At 38.4% G+C, this 13,276-nt stretch overlaps 1 protein-coding gene across 1 annotated transcript in view; it reads right to left on the bottom strand.

The window, feature by feature from the left end:
- Positions 1–13,276, bottom strand: part of LOC133299600 (formin-like protein 18) — a 50,952-nt gene that overhangs the window by 12,310 nt on the left and 25,366 nt on the right. The window lies entirely within an intron of this gene.

A 13,276-nucleotide genomic window follows, 5' to 3' on the forward strand; every position in this document is an offset into this window, starting at 1 on the left:
CTATATAAAATTCTAAAATAAAATCACCTGGAGGAAAGCATTTTTTGTGTCCAACTAATCTTGGGGCTAGTGGCGAATAATAGCTATAGATAGACATTAATAGAAGCCATCTTCACTACAGGTAAGGTGTCCTCTCATAATCTAGGCTAAAAATCTGGGTATACCATTTAGCCACCAGATGAGCCTTGAGGTGATCAATCTTGCAATCAAGGCTTAACAGTAAATATTCACCAACAACCAACAATGTAACTTACAGTTGGGGGAACCAATTCCTAAGTGCCACTGCTCTCAAGTGTATTCATCTCATCAATCATAGCCTATCTCCACCCAAGATTGGATAATGCTTCTACTGTATTAAGGACCTTTTAGAGATTGAAGGAAAGATTGCCTAGAGATTTAGGACCTCCTTATGATGAAAGTGCTTTTGTGATGTCAAAAATTCCATAATTCTACTTGAAGATGATGATGTCAAAGTGCTGAAGCTGAAGTATAAAGTGAAGCTTCAAAGTGATCATCTAGTGAAGACACTTGAATATAAAATAATATGTTGTGTATTAAGATAATACAAAGAATTACAATATATAGAGACCCTAATGGGCTTAAGTGAGAAGTCCAGATCTAATCCAAAAAGAATATTTACAGATAAGAAAGTAATTTATACAAATCTAATCTATATAAATCTAAACCAAATCTATATATCTAATATTTCCTATTCTAACACTCCCCCTCAAGCTGGTGTGTATATATTGTGAGCACCAAGCTTGCTACAAATGTATTCAACCCGAGGACCTCTAAGAGCTTTAGCGAAGACATCCGCTAATTGATCATTAGAGTTGACAAAAGCTGTTTTGATTTCTCCTGACTGAATCCTTTCTCGAATGAAGTGACAATCAAGCTCTATATGTTTGGTTCTCTCATGAAATACAGGATTAGAGGATATATGTAGTGCAACTTGATTATCAAAAATGAGTGTCATGGGTTGTTTCTGTTCACAAAGATGAAGCTCCTGAATCAACTGCTTTAACCAGATTAACTCACAGGTAGTAATTGCCATTGCACGATACTCAGCTTCTGCACTAGATCGAGCAACAATAGGTTCTTTCTTGCTCTTCCAAGAAATTAAGTTTCCTCCAAAGAAAACATAATAGCTGGAAGTAGAGCGCCTGTCTGAGGGTGATCCTGCCCAATCAACATCTGAATAACCACAAATTTCTGTATTTCCCTGATCCGAATACAACAAACCTTTTCCTGGTGCTCCTTTGATGTATCGGAGGATCCTCACAGCAGCATCCCAATGAGAATCACAAGGGGAATCAAGGAACTGACTAGCCGTACTAACAGCGAAAGAAATGTCTTGCCTAGTCACAGTAAGATAATTGAGCTTCCCAATTAGCCTCTGATAGATAACGGCTCCCCCTGTTCGGGCAATAACTTGACATTGGGATCCATGGGTGTATCAACTAGTTTACACCCCAACATACCAGTTTCTTCTAGGATATCCAAGGCATACTTCCTTTGACAGATAGAAATGCCTTGTCTAGATTGTGCCACCTCAATTCCCAAGAAGTAACGCAGCTTCCCAAGGTCCTTTGTTTGAAATTGACTGAATAAATGCTGTTTTAACTAACGAATTCCAGCTTGATCACTTCCGGTGAGAATGATGTCATCAACATAGACTAACAAATAGATGCACTTATCAGGAGATGTGATCCTATAAAATACAGAATGGTCAACTTTACTTCGGATTAAGCCAAACGCCTGAACAGTAGAACTGATGCGACTGAACCATGCCTGAGGAGACTGCTTGAGACCATATAAGGATTTGCGAAGATGACAGACCTTCCCAGACTCCCCCTGAGCAACAAAACCAGGTGGTTGCTCCATGTAAACTTCTTGTAAATCACCATGAAGAAAGACATTTTTTATGTCAAGTTGAAGGAGTGGCCAGTGACGAACAGAAGCAAGAGCAAGAAACAAGTGAACCGATGCCATCTTAGCGACCAGAGAGAATGTGTCGCTATAACCGAGGCCAAAGATTTGAGTAAAACCCTTTGCAACTAAGCGTGCCTTGAGACAATCAACATGGCAATCAGGTTCAACTTTCACAGTAAAAACCCAGCGACAACCAACTATAGACTTCTCTGGAGGAGCAGAAACAAGGTCCCAAGTGCCATTGGAATGAAGTGCAGTCATCTCATTAAGCATCGCTTGGTGCCACCCTGGATGGGAAAGTGCTTCACCTGTTGTTTTAGGAATAGAAACAGAAGAAAGACTAGAAACAAAGGTGAAATGAGGAGGAGAAAGACGGTCATAGCTCAAAAAGGTATAAAGAGGATAAGGGTTACGAGTAGTACGCGTACCTTTTCTTTGAGCAATGGGAAGAGCCTCTGGTGAAGGAGCCGGAGGGGAAGAATCAACAAGAGGGGGCGATGAGTCAGCCAGAGTCAAGTTGACAGGAGGCACATTTTTATGACGCTGATAGGTGAGAAATGGACGGTCCTCAGGTATAGAAGCAATAAGTTGCTCATTTGGAATAGAGTTACCTGCAGCTGACAAAGACAAGTCAAGAAAAGGAACAGGAAGAATATGATCAACTTGTGAAAATTGAGATAGGATAGAACTAAAGGGTTGTTGATCTAGAAAAGTGACATTAGCAAAAACAAAGTAACGCTTAAGATCATGAGAATAACAACGATAACCCTTTTGAAGACGAGAATAACCAAGAAAAATATACTTCAAGTTTGGATGTTAACTTGTCCTTACTAGGAGTGAGATCATGAACAAAACAGGTACAACCAAAGACATGTGAGGATAGAGGATAGAGAGGAACATCTGGAAGCAACAAGTTATAAGGAATGTCATTATTAAGCACAGATGAAGGCACACAGTTAATGAGAAAACAAGAGGCAAGGACTGCATCTGCCTAGAAGTGAAGAGGAACATGCATGTGAATAAGAAGCGTCCGTTCAATTTCAATGAGATGTCTATTATTACGTTCAGCTACTCCATTTTGTTGTGGAGTGTGAGGACAAGTAGTCCGGTGTAAAGTATCCTGTGCGGCTAAGAAATTAGAAAAGTCAATAGAAACATATTTCTTAGCATTATCACTACGTAAAATATGAATAGAAGAACCAAATTGAGTATGAATTTCAGCAGAGAATTTTTGATAAATAGAAAATAACTCAGAATGGTTTTTTATTAAATAAATCCAAGTACAACGTGAAAAATCATCAATAAAGGTAACAAAATATCGAAACTCTAAAACAGACACACTACGACTTGGACCCCAATATCTGAATGAATGATTGAAAAAGGAGCACCAGCTCATTTATTGACTCGATTGGCAAAGGAGGAACGTATGTGCTTCCCTTCCTGACATGACTGACAATCTAAAGTCTGAAGACCAGATAAAAGAGGAACCTTCTATAATTTTGAAAGACTAGGATGACCGAGGAGACTGTGGATGAGTTGTGGAGATTCTGTGAGAGAACAAGCAACTGAAGGACTCAGAACGACCAGGTAGAACAGACCCCGTGACTCACGGCCCACTCCAATCGTCTTCCCCGTACCCGGATCCTGCACAGAAACAGAATGATTTGAGAAGGTAACAATACAATTAAGAGAGCTGATCAATTTACTAACAGAAATTAAGTTATAAGGGATGTCAGGAATGTAATAGACAGATGTCAAGGTCAATGAGGAGGTTGGACAAATTTGTCCAATCCCATGAACAAGTGCTTTAGTGCCATCAGCAAGAGTAAAAAAGGGTAAATTATCAGAATAAGTAAGAGATGAAAAGAGTTCCTTATTACCACAAAGGTGATCAGTAGCACCTGAGTCAAATATCCAAAGACCAAGTGATGCAGAATAAGAAACACAAGCAACGAGATTACCAGTTTTTGAAGCAGAGGGCTGAGACAGAGGAGAGGCCTTCCTGAGAAGGGTTTGGAATGCTGCATAGTCTTCAAAGGAGAGAGAGACTGTACCAGTTGAAGCAGTATCCGATTGAGCTATATTAGCAGCATGAGAGCGTCGCAGGTGAGGATACTTTGTGTGGCAACGTTCCTCATAATGACCGAGTTACTGACAATAATGACAACGAGGTCGCTGCCCACGTCCTCCCTGGCCTCTACCACGACCATGACCACCTCCAATGTTCCCGCGAAAGTCAGTACGGGAAACTAGAGCAGTGGAATCAACAACAGGAGATGATGCAGGAGCAGATTTCTTATTAAGGTTCAGAAGACGCTGATACGTCATGGATAGATCAGGATCCCCACTGGTCAGGATAGTATCCCGTACATTGTCATATTCTTCAGGAAGACCAAAAAGTGTGGCAACCATAAAGAGACGTTCCACCTGTTTTCGATATGCAGAAGCATCAGTAAGGTATGGCAACATATCCAAATATGTCTACATTAGAGATCGACTTTTGTTAACATATGTCTCCATCTGAGTGTCAGATGATTTGCACAGATCCATAAACTGAGACATGATGGAATAGAGCTGCTGAACATCATTAGTGTAGAGGTGTTTTGCTTCCTCGCACACTTCATTGCAAATTTGAAAAGAATAGAAGATGTCCAAGACGTCTGGATCAATAGACTGTCAAAGGATACTCAGAAGCTGGTTGTCAATCATTTCCCAATCAGATTTTTCTTCCTTTGGAATATCAGTAGATTTAGTTGTGAGATGGTTCCCATGTCCCTGTCCAAAGAACCAAACTCGAACAGAGGTGGCCCTGTTCTTGTAATTAACAAAACCCTTCAACTTTGAAGAGGTAATGGGCCCAACATTAGTGGAGACCCACCAATAGGAACGAACCTTATCGCAAATCAAAAAGAGGCGCGCACAAAAAGTGAGACCCACAAAGAACCAACCATAGATCTGGAAAGAGGAGGAAAGGGCGAGCCTTTCTGTCCAAGAACGGCCGGAAAACTCCACTGGAACAATGCACACGCGCCGACAAAAGGTGGCGCGTGAGCACCACGCGCAGAGAAGGCACGTGGAGACGCATGACGGCTGTGATGGTGATCGGACCTCCACAGAACTGGTCGCCGGGAGGAAAGGGTCTTGATCGCAGGTGGTTTGGTTCGAAAACTCACCAGAAAACTTCTCCGGCGGCCTGAACAGTGCTGGACGGTGGTTCCGGTGGCTATCGGAGGTGCTGACGCATTCGAAAATTTCTCCGAAGGAGCTTACAACCCTATATGGCTTGCTGGAAGGACGCACGACAAAGAAAAGAGGATTCCTAAGCAGTGGGCTTAGGTTTTAAAGCGAGAACGAAGTTTTAAGCGAAAGCGAGGGTCCCCAGAACAAAAGAGCTCTGGTACCAACTTGAATATAAAATAATATGTTGTGTATTAAGCTAATACAAAGAGTTACAATATATAGAGACCCTAATGGGCTTAAGTGAGAAGCCCAAATCTAATCCAAAAAGAATATTTACAGATAGGAAAGTAATCTATACAAATCTAATCTATATAAATCTAAACCAAATCTATATAATCTAATATTTCCTATTCTAACAAAGACAATGGTATTATTATCTTAGAATAATCCACCTTTGGTTATTCAATTAAGCTACATATTTTTTGTTCCAATATTGCATGGTTTTATGTATGTTACATGTTCATCAATGCAATGCATTGCATAACATACATTTACTTGGCTTAGACAACCTTAAAGACATCGTACTAGGTTTATGTCCTTTATTTGGAACATGTCCAAGATACTAGGTTTATATGGGACAAACATCATAGGACCTTTCAAACATGTTAGGCGAGGTGTTCATACACTCGTCATTTTCGATTTTGACCTAACCTAACCTTGCTTAAAATGGTTAGTTGGTTTCCATCTTCCTAAAATCCTAACCAAAATGGTTAGCAGAAGCTATCCTATGCATGTGATCTCATTCTAGTTATTCTATATCCATAAAGGTTAATTGCATCATATCCGTTAGTGTAGATCTATTCCAAAGGCTCACAATCCATCTTATTATGAATCAATCTTATCCTATCATGTGGATCGCATCCTACGCTACTCATTGCAGGAAAAATAAAACAATTTCTATGGGTTCACATTCATCCTAAGGAAGCTAGTACATTAAGGTGATATGTTAGATCATTTTGCGTGCAACTACTATCATTTGAAAATTTTGATCCTAAGAGCTCAAGAGAGAATAAAAGCTTCCTATAGAGAAGACAAGAGAGAACTCCTTGACCATGTTAGAAATCTAAGAAGAAAATGAGAGACATTACAAGAAAGTTCTTGAAAAATCTATGTTGTGAAGAGATCTTCTAAGAAAACAGAGAATGAACCTTGAATCTATTCTTTACCTTCAAGATTACATCATATAATTCAAACATATCTGAAGTCTAGGAGAAAAGGATTCATATCTTGATTGATCAATTCACAAGGTGCTAATCGTATTGCATAATTTGCACATCAAGGTGCACATGTTTTAAAGCCTTTAATATTGTATTCCGTTTTGATTGTTTTGTAGTGGTATAGGTGTAGATCTTTTCTTGATCATTGTGTGATTGATTCTAAGGGGGAAGTCTTGAACCTTAAATGGTTTGATCATTGATTGACTTGGCTTGAGTTTTGATCTCAAATCTTGGAGCATAGAGCTATTCAAGGGAACATGATCGGTTTTGCAGTGGAATGTGAAGGGAATCCCATGTCCATGTCCTTGCTCGGTTTTAGAGGCAAGTTATCAACGCTTGGAGCTAGTTCTAGATTGGTAAAATCAAGGTTTTTAGGGTGATCAAGGCCTTGATCAAGTGTTATTTCCATTGTTCTTGATAAAGTTGATTGTTTGAATATTATTGCTATTCTAATATGATCATGTAAACAAAAGTACAATATATATACAGAGACCAGTGGGCGTAGAAGGAATTAACACAGAATCTGATAATAAGGAAACAAATAATTACAGATACTTTCCATATTTGCAACACACCCCCCAAGCTGAGGAATAAATATTTATCATTCTCAACTTGCTAGTAAGTTCTTAAAATTTGTCTATGGTCAAGACATCAGCTTGTTGATAACCAAAAGGAATATACGGAGTAGAGATCGGTCCACTATCTAGTTTCTCCTTCATGAAGTGGTGGTCGATCTCAACAAGTTTTATTTGGTCGTGTTGGATAGGATTATGTGTTATATAGATGACTGACTTATTGTCGCAGAGGAACTTCCTAGGTTCTTCACATCTCACCTTGAGTTCAACAATAATGATTTTTGGTCATAACAATTCACAAATATCTTAGGTCATGGCTCGAAATTCTGCCTCTGAATCCGACCTAGCAACCATATTTTTCTATTTACTCCTTCACATTACAAGGTTTTCACAAAGAAAGATACAATAGCCTGAGGTACATCATCAATCAGTAATGGACCAAGCATAATTAACATCTGTATAAATCTCTAAGGATAAGCTTCCCTATCTCTAGAATAACAGCCCTCTTCCTGGTTTGGCTTTTAGATACTAGAGAATCCTGTCCACTGCTTGTACATGTTTTTCCCTTAGGTAGTGCATGAATTGGCTAGCAACGCTAACAGCGTAAGATAGATCGAGTCTAGTATAAGCCGGATATATAAATCTTTCCACCAGTCATTGATACTATCCTCTGTCAACTGGAGGACTCTCTTCTTCGCTTCCCCATTTGTAACTCTACTCAAATGGAGTAAAGTTCACACCCAAGTTTTCTTACTTCTTTTAGGAGGTCAAGAACATATTTTTGCTGATAGATAAATATCCCCTACATTGAATGGACAATCTCTATTCCAATAAAATATCCAAGTTTCCCACGATCTTTAACTTCAAATTTAGCAGTTAGTCTTTCTTGCAGAGCACGATTCTCAACTATATCACTCTTGTTATAACAATGTCATCAACATAAACTAGAAGAATATTGAGCTTACCTCCTTGGGAATATTTAAAGAATAATGTATGATCTCCTTGACTCTGCTTGTATTTCAATGGCATCATAACCTTGGTAAATTTTCTAAACCTAGCACATGAGGATTGCTTCAAACCATACAAAGCCTTATTCAACCTACAAACTTTATTATCTCCATTTATTAAGTCAAATCCCGATGGGATCTCTATGTAAACTTCCTTTCCTAAGTCGCCATTAAAGAAGTTTTTCTTCACATAAAATTAGTTTAAGTCCCAATTAAAGTGAGCAACAAAGCATAATAGGACTCTTACGATCTTTATTTTTAGCCACTAGAGGAAATGTTTCTTTATAATCAATGCTATAGGTTTATGTATAATCCTTGGCTTCTAATCGAGCCTTATACCTTTCAAGAGACCTGCCAAATTATATTTTAGTTTAGGTAACAGAAAGGGAGACTCGGATTTGAAGAGAATGGACGAACCTTCTAGATTGCTCTACCCCTGAAACGGAGGACGAGTGAAGAAAGATTCATCTTTATGAAAAGTGACATCCATATAGACAAAGAACTTCGACTCAAAGAATGATAATATTTGAACCCCTTTTGTTTGGAGCATAACCAAGGAAAACACACTTAAGAGCTCGGTGGTTCAATTTACTCCAATATTGTTTATGAATATGAACAAAGGCAACACACCCAAAAATCCGAGATTGAAGGCTTTGTATAACTAGAACAGAGGGAAAGAAGGTTGTTGTAACATCTTGGACGTTGACGAATGCATGGTTAGTGGAAGAGCTATGTGCAATCGAATGTATGGTTAGTGGAAGAGCTAACGTACAATGTTCCGGCGGAAGCGGTACATGAATGAATCAAATCAACACCCGAACGAGATGGATCCAAAGAGTGTGCAGGTATGAGAATGTAGAGTTGATGATGACTTATAAGAATTAATAGGTACTACCTGATAGGACGAAAATTCATGCCCATCTAAGCCCATTTTGATGGCAAAATGTCATCCGTTCTCTCACCTGATGAGCAACTTTAGCACTAAAAGCATATGTTGAATATCTTTTTGACAAAAACACAGTGGGGAACGGATGGTGACGTAAGTCTTTGGAAAATATATAAAAAGAGGAACGGATTTGGAACATTAAATACACCTGCTCCACTCATTTAATATTTCTGACCACTTTGCAGGAAACGTTGGAAAGAAGTTTCCATAAAGCATAAGCGGTGCAACAATCAAGCAAGAGGAAACGTGCGCAGCAGAGAATAAACGGTTCCTATTGGTTAAGGAGGAAAGCAAGGCATGGGACGATCAGAAGGAAAGACAAATCTCAACAATAACTGTCCCATCCAGCCACTTGCACCCCTCAAAGCACTATTCACACCGCCCCTTCCATGCAGTCGAGAAAACAACTCCAAGAGAATTACCCACTTTGCCCTTCACTCTTCTGCCTATAAATAGGACGTTCCAGCACGAAGACAAGAATCGAATTCCTTAAGAAGAGATTACTTAGTTTAGTTTATAGTTTTCTTTGTATTTTTTGTACAGTTTTAACTTTAGTTAAGTGACAACACTTCTTCTTCATTCTGTATCACCCACTTGATACTCCTCACGAGCAACAACCATATTCTCCACTTTTCATTTTGTTGTAATCAAGTTATTTTCATTTAAATACAAGTGTTATTTCTCTCCTTTCCATTCGTTATCTCTGAACTGAATCTCGGGTCTATGGAATTTCAGTTTGGAATAATTATGTTTAAACTAGTAGCCATGGGCTAACCTATCTGTGGAACGAAAAAACTGCAAAGTTCTTAAAGACTTATTTTCGAAACTTTTGTATTTAAGCTTTTGGATTTCTCTGGTTAAGTGAGCTATATTCATTGTGTATCAATGAAAATTGAACACATACTAAGAAAGGAACTTCCATAAGGAAGGGATTTCAGACAGCTTAACCAGAGGGGGAAGGCAGTGTTGTAGAAACAACACTGCTAGTTGCCTTAGGAATAAGGGGCCACCTCGTTCATTTTAAGGTCCTGTACCAAGTACCTTTTGGAGTCAAGGGAGCCATAAGAATATGGGAACTTGTGAGCCATCCAGTCCATAAGCTGAGGAATCAGATGTTGGCAGTTAAGACTCTGGAACAAAGACAAAAGTGTTAAAACTTGAGTAGAGAAAATATTTATTTAAGAATGGAACAGTGGATCCGTTCCTTCTGTTAAATTGTTTTACACCATCCATCCTGTTGTCTCTTAATTACTGTTATTACTATTGTTATTTTTCTATTATTTGTTCGATCTTGTATCTATAACTCTCCTATGAATATTGCTTTTCCTTCTCTCAACAAGAAGGGCATCATACATAACGAAGCGATGAACTGTTTGATGTCAGATTGAACCTACTGTTCTTGAGGAACGTTGTCAAGACAGTAGGGAACGTTTGACCAGATAGGTCAATTACTAACTTTTCTTTTCATTTTCATTCTTTGTAAAATAGTATAAGGCACTAATTAGAGTTCCATCCTCGTGGGAACAATAATCTGGGCATTAACATTCTCATTTATTGCTTGATGCGTGCACTTGCGCACTTGGGTTGAAACTAAGAGAGCAACTGTGTTCTTTCTTAGTGAACTTAGGAACGTCTTCATCATAATATATTTTTCACCCAACAGCTTTTGACCCAACACTACCTATACTAACAAGATGCATCTACTTTTTGGTAGCTTATAACAGAAGAATTCCATAGTTAAGCATGCTTGACTTGGAGCAATTCTGGGATTGGTGACCTCCTATAAAGTTTCTCAGAAAGTGTGTAAGTGAGGACAAAGCATGCTGAAAAGTCTTATGTTGGTGTGTTGTGACAGCCATTGATCCCGAAAGTCGTTGGCATTACAGTTGTAATGGAATGAACATGACTAATATGGCCAAGAACCCAAGAGGATATGCGGTTGATCAAAAAGGTTGTAGTTAACAAGGCATCTACACAAAAATAGCTAGGAACTAAAAAAGTAATTCCCTAGTTACTTCAATAAAGTGACGATTTTTTCTTTCTGCAACCCTATTTTGTCGAAATGTGTTCAAATATTTGATCTCGTGAACCTTTGTCTGAAATGAATTGTGATAGGCATTGGTTGACGTACTTTGTACCATTATCAGATCTTAATCGTTTAATACTTTTACCAAATCGTGTCTCGACAATGTGATAAAATTGGATACACAATTCTGGTACTTCTAACTTGTCTTTCATCATCAATAAAGGAAAAAAACAACTTAGCACCGTGCACTATAGAATTTCCCTAAACATCAAAATGAATAAGAAAAAAAGTAAAGGGTTCAATACTTTTTATTGCACTTGAAGGAAAAGACACGTGATGGTGTTTTGCAAGCTCACAAATATCACAATAGAAGGAGTAAATTGATTGATGTAGAAACAAAGAAGGAAACATTGACTTTAAGTTGAAAAAAGGGATAATATTATTGATAAATTGTATATTGCATCTGTACAATTGCTCTCTAGTTAAAAAGACTAAATAACCTAATGGGCTAAGCTCAAAGAAGATTCTAGAATGGAAATAAAGAAATAAACAAATACAATTATTTACAACACTCCCCCTCAAGCTGAGGAATAGATATTTATCATTCTCAGCTTACTAGTAAGCTCTTGAAACCTTTCTGAAGGAAGTCCCTTTGTCAGAATATCAGCTAATTGACGTCCAGAAGGGATGTATGGAGTGGTGATCAACCCAATATCAATCTTCTCTTTGAAGAAATGGCGGTCGATCCCAATGTGCTTAGTCTGATCATGTTGAACTGGATTATGAGCTATACAAATGGCGGACTTATTATCCCAAAACAGCTTCATAGGTCTTTCACATCTTATTTTAAGATCACCAAGTATAATTCTCAACCACAATAATTCACAGACGCCTTGAGCCATAGCTCGAAATTCAGCCTTTGCACTCGATCTGGCAACCACGTCATGCTTCTTTCTCCTCCATGTCACTAGGTTACCACAAAGAAGCATAAAATAACTAGTGGTAGATCGACAATCAGTTACGGATCCAGCATAATCAACATCAGTATAAACTTCTAAAAAGAGATTGCCATCACGCCGGAACAACAGTCCTTCACCAAGAATGGCTTTCAAATACTGAAGAATTCTCTCCACTGCCTGCATGTGTTTTTCTTTTGGATTATGTATGGACTAACTTACAATACTGACATCATAAGCGAGGTCTGGTTTAGTATGAGCCAAATATATCAGTCTCCCAACTAACCGCTGATATTGTCCTTTATCAACTGGAGGACTCTACTGTTCATAACTCATCTTGTGATTCTGCTCAATAGAAGTACTAGAGGGTTTACATCCAAGTTTTCCCGCTTCTTTAAGAAGATCAAGGACATATTTCCTTTGGCTGATAAAAATTCCTTCCTTTGAATGAACTACTTCTATCCGTAGGAAATATTTCAATCTCCCAAGATATTTAATTTCAAACTCAGAGGCTACCCGTGGTTGTAGAAAATGTTTCTCCGCAATATCATCACCTGTTATAATAATATCATCAACATATACAAGGAGCACAGTTAGCTTCCTATCTTGGGAGTGAAAGAAGAATAGTGTGTCATCTGCTTGACTCTGTTTATATCTTAAGGCCAGGATAACCTTAGTAAATCTCCCAAACCAGGCACGAGGAGACTGTTTCAATCCATACAAGGAATTTTTTAACTTGCAAATGTTATTTCCTCCATCCATAGAGTCAAAGCTAGTGGGATTTCCATGTAGATTTCTTTTTCTAACTCACCATTAAGGAAAGCATTCTTCACATCAAATTGATTCATATCCAAGTTGTAATAGGCAACAAGGGACAACAAAGCTCTCACAGTAATGTATTCATCTTTGCAACTGGGGCAAAAGTTTCTTCATAATCAATGCCATAGGTCTAAGTGTCAACCTTGCCAACTAACCGAGCCTTATATCTCTCAAGAGTACCATCAGAATTATATTTCAAGGCATAAACCCATCTGCACTCTACTGCTTTCTTTCCATCAAGTCTATCAATAACCTCCTATGTTTTATTTTTCTCCAAGACATTCATCTCATCTTGCATGGGTCGAGCCCAATTCTCATCTTTTAATGCTTCATGTATTGATTTTGGGATTGAGATAGAATCTAGTGCTGAAATAAAGCTTTTGTCTTGCACAGTAAGGTTAGTAGAAGAGACAAAATGAGAGATAGAGTGTTGGGTACAAGATGGACAAGAAGGAGAAGATTTTTGAATACAAGATCTTTTCCCGTTTCTTAGGGCAATAGGTAAGTTATCAGAGGTATTGGGTAAGCTATCAGAAGCAACAGGTAAATCATTAGAGG

This window comes from Gastrolobium bilobum, unplaced genomic scaffold (genome assembly GCF_033153095.1).
Source record: "Gastrolobium bilobum isolate Gb01-03AN ecotype WA unplaced genomic scaffold, APGP_CSIRO_Gbil_v1 utg21774, whole genome shotgun sequence".
NCBI classification, from domain to species: Eukaryota; Viridiplantae; Streptophyta; class Magnoliopsida; order Fabales; family Fabaceae; genus Gastrolobium; species Gastrolobium bilobum.